This window comes from Podarcis raffonei, chromosome 2 (assembly GCF_027172205.1).
Source record: "Podarcis raffonei isolate rPodRaf1 chromosome 2, rPodRaf1.pri, whole genome shotgun sequence".
Classification (NCBI taxonomy): Eukaryota; Metazoa; Chordata; class Lepidosauria; order Squamata; family Lacertidae; genus Podarcis; species Podarcis raffonei.
Window position 1 is genome coordinate 27,082,553 of NC_070603.1, and position 4,623 is coordinate 27,087,175.

Here is a 4,623-nt window from a genome sequence, read left to right on the forward strand (position 1 = left end):
TTTTGTCAAAGGGGTTGAAGGTTGGGAGCTTTTGTGGCAACATGAAGCCATTAAATATATATATATATATATATATATGTCAGGGGCTCAGGAGCAGAAGCACAGGGGAGAGAGGAAATGGAGAGCGAAGGGGAAGAATCCGAGGGCAGCGTAGGGGAGTATGACAGTGACCCGAGAGATTCCATGAGCTTCTCCAGCGAATCAGAAGATTCCCAGAAGGGGGCGTCGATGGTCAGGGCAAGGGGGGTCCCAGGGGGGACGCACCAGAAACAAGGGGCCAGCGGGGACTCCCAAAGCAGCAGCGGGGGATCAGGACCAGCTTCCCCACCAGAGCGTAGTGGGGGGGAAGAGTCACATGTGTCAGGACCAGCGTCTCTTCCAGCGGGGAGAGAAGATGAGTCATGGCTGACCATGCCTCCATCGGAGAGTGGGGGAACGGAGGGGAGGTCAGTTCCAGCTAGCCTCCCCGAAGGGGGAAGCAGTGACAGCAGCAGTGCAACGGTCAGGAGGAAGGTTGCCGGCTGGGCGCGCGCACCAAGTTCAAATGTACAGGAGCGCGGGACAGCAGGAAACCCGGATTGGGAACCAGGTCCTAAAGCCCGCCGGAGGGAGGGGGAAGACTCAGGGGACTCAGCGTCAGAAGAGTCTAGGAAGGGCGAGACCCCGACAGACAGGCGGAACCAGAGGAGGAGAGAGCAAAGGAAGAGGTGGAGCAAGGCTAGAGTCTTAAACTGGTGTCTGGGGGGAGGAGATTCAGACGGAGCTTCAGCGGTCTAGAGTTTGAGACGTAGAGCTGCACGCTGCGGCTGTGAAAGTGAAACTGAACTTCAATAAAGACTTTCGTACTTAACAACGAAACGGCGTTGGTCCTTTGTGAGCTGGGACCTCGGGCAGCTCTGACAATATACATAAAATAAAATTGAGTATGATCCGCTGCCAAAGAGATTGTGGTGGTTCTAGTGGGGAGAGAAATGCTGCCACCCCCCACCCCCTGAACCATTGGGTAGAAACCAAGGAATTTAACATACATTCCATATCCCAGTAAGAACTGGAATTCAACCAAGCCATCAACATTGAAACTATCAGCTTAACTTTTCACCGGACCTAAGTGAAGCTCTCCACCCAGCTAAACATACATAATACCCAGGTAGTAATTTTACAAAGCAGATGGAGGTTGTGTCTTTGGGTGTTTGAGGGTTTCCCCAAATCAAAAGTTCCCTTCAGGAAGGCTAGACTACCTTTCTAACGTGTAACATTTTCACATTCAAGGATTCCAGAATGGCACAGTCCTGTGAGGGCTGTACCTCATGCTTTCCCCACCCCAGAAGTGTGAAACTGCCTTGAGGGATTCTACTGGGTTTCCAAAATGCATATTGAGGCAATGCATTTATTAAGCCAACACAAAACACAAAATAGTGTGCAAGCTTTTGGGTTCTCCAGAACTCTACTTAAGGTTAGGTGGTAAACTGAGCAATTAAGACAGGAGTAGGTGGGAGGAAACCATATATTGGCTGGTGTTGAAGTCATGGAGTCTCCATTTGGTCATAGTCTTGAAGCAGACAGTGGGATGAGGAAGGAGACATTCAAATGAGGCTTTGTTAGATGCTATGCAGGTATCAGGTTGCACCCAGGCTGGCTGGGTAGAAGAGTCATAGCAATGGCTGACTCCCCTTCTCTGAGAATGCAAGAACAGGCTGTTACCCAAGTTTGTCTCCATCCTTAGGCAAACCACAGACCTTCCTTGATAGGTGGAAGATGGGAATCAAGAGAAACTGAGCAGCCCTTATACTGGCAAAGAAGGGAATTAAATTTGTGTGGTGCACTAGGCAAAAAGTTAACAGAAGACAAGCTGGGTAGGGTTACTTAATATTTGAAGGGAATGGTCCTCAGAAAGTAAAGCCCCATCTTCAACGATTTAGGACCCATAGCTCTATTTGGATTGAGTTTTAAATGGGAATATGTGTACAGAGCAATATTTTGCTTAACTTGATTTTAAGTGACACGACAATGTGTTTGTATGTGAAAGAGGGAGTATGTGTGTGCAATCCACTCTGATCATTAGAGATGAAGCTAATCTAAGAATTCAAATAAAAACCCACGTTCACCAATGATAGAACAGCAACTTAAATGAGCAGCCCTTCAGTCTGAGGAGCAGAAACACTGGGAAGCCCATTCGAGGAGGAAGGGGAGACACCAGCCAGTGCCAAATAGAGCAAAGGCACCCATTCCTGTTGTTCTAACACCGCCAAGAACTGCCACTCACATTTCAACTCAGGCACACTGAAAGGCAGGTCTCTAGGCCCCAAGTCTCCCCACCCTAGTGAAGCATGCTGCGGCAGCCTGTGCCTGGCTCGCTCCTAAGCCTATCACGTTCAGAACGCCTTGAGGCCAGTGGCAGCAGCAACCACACCACCCTCCACTCTCCAAATCAGATTAAAGCCGCACAACTGCCAGGTCTTTGCAGGTCGCAGTGTTCCAATTAAATCAGGCTTTTCCGAGAAGGTGTTCCCCACCCCCCAACCCTTTTCCTTTCCAGACAGAAACTAAGGACCCATAGAAAAGGGAGAAGGTAGCTTATGTTGGAGGCGGGAAGAGCAGCATCAATGTCTACCTAAGAGACACACCACACATCTAAAGCACAATGATACCACTTTAAACCGCCATGGATTCCTGCAAATAATTTTGGGAGCTGTGGTTTATTAAGGATAATGGGAGTGGTTAGGAGACCCTTATTCCCCTCAAAGCTCTACCATTCTCAGACCGCCCTGTTAAAAGGAGTTTATTTTTAAACCATTATGGGAATCATGGGGGGGGGGGTTGGGATATGAAATATACTCAGAGTTGCAAAGTGATTTCATGCTCTTTATTCAGCTCATAGTGGTGAGGAGGAATGAAAGTCCCCTCAAAGTATCTGCTTTATATACATTATTTACACAATGGGCTGCACATGATTGGCTAATTCCGGAATTCTACTGCAAGCCAATCAGGTTGTGGATTCACTTCTATCTGGAGCATGATTGGGTAGTTCCTGCCAACCAATCATACTGCTGCATTGTTCTAGGACCAATCAGACTGCTGCATTCTGAATCCTATTGTTCTAGGATCAATCAGACTGCTGCCTTTTGGATCCTATTGTTCTAGGACCAATCAGACTGCTGCAGTTTGGATCCTATTCAACTCAGTACATAACTGGATATTAACAACTTTTGAATTATGGTGCTGGAAGAGACTCTTGAGAGTTCCATGGACTGCAAGAAGATCAAGCCTATCCATTCTGAAGGAAATCAGCCCTGAGTGCTCACTGGAAGGACAGATCCTGAAGCTGAGGCTCCAATACTTTCGCCACCTCATGAGAAGAGAAGGCTCCCTGGAAAAGACCCTGAGGTTGGGAAAGATTGAGGGCACAAGGAGAAGGGGACGACAGAGGACGAGATAGTTCTCGAAGCTACCAGCATGAGTTTGACCAAACTTTGGGAGGCAGTGGAAGACAGGAATGCCTGGAGTGCTCTGATCCATGGAGTCACGAAGAGTCGGACACGACTAAACGACTAAATGACAACAACTCTCAGCACCCTTAACAAACTCCTGTCAATCACCCAGCATTCAGGTCTCCTTCCTGCCAGGAAAAGCATCACCTGCCAAATATCTGCTGTTTGGGAAGCTGAGAGAGACACAAGGGTGGGGGTTGGGGCTGGCAGCCTTCACGGTTGAAGAATAAGAAGCATAAACCAAGAAACTGAAGTATTCCGACTGTCTTTCAGGAACACCATTTCAGATTATGGGGATAAGGTTCTTAGGCAGGTTCAAAGTCCCAGTTGAAGTAGGTCACATCCACTGCATACATTTAAAGCACTCTTAGACCATTTCAAAAGTCATAGTGTTCCCCCCCCCAAAAAAAAAGAATCCTAGGAACTGTAGTTTGTTAAGGGTCCTGGGAATTGTAGCTGGAAAAGTGGTATGCATGTGTTTTAAACGTATGGTGTGCACGTGACCATTATCAAGATAAAACTGCAAAGCAAAAGCAAACAGCATTGCATGTTAAGTGCACTTGCTGTTGTGGGGAGAAGCATTTGTTTCTTTGGCATGCAGAACTATCACACCAACCCATTTAATTGTTTATAACTATTTCCAGGTATGTGGCTGACCCGAGATGTTAAGTGATCTTGAAGAAGAAAATTACATGCAGCCTTCCATGAATGTTATTCATGTTCCCGTTAAGCTCATTACAGGAAAAGGCACTATTTTGCAAGATGTGCAGAGAGGTTATTCAAACAGCTGAAAGAGTCACAGAACCGAGGGCTGACAGACGTCCAGAATTTCCTGGACATTCCTAGATGGATTCGTCCATCGAAAATTGCATCCAGGCAGAATTTCTGAAAATCAGTAACAATGTCCGGGGAAAACCAGGCATATGGCAACCCATGTAGGAAGTGTTGTTATTGTTGCTGTTTTTAGTAAATTAGCCAACTCAACAACGCTGCCAAAAACATAAAGCTCGGATTTTCACTTTTTGAAATATGACAACCCTACAGAACCGAAGATAGTAGACACACACATACAGCCCACTGAAAGAGCTCCAATCCCCAGTCTGGAACTTGGTTCACAAGGCATTAAGCATGTTGC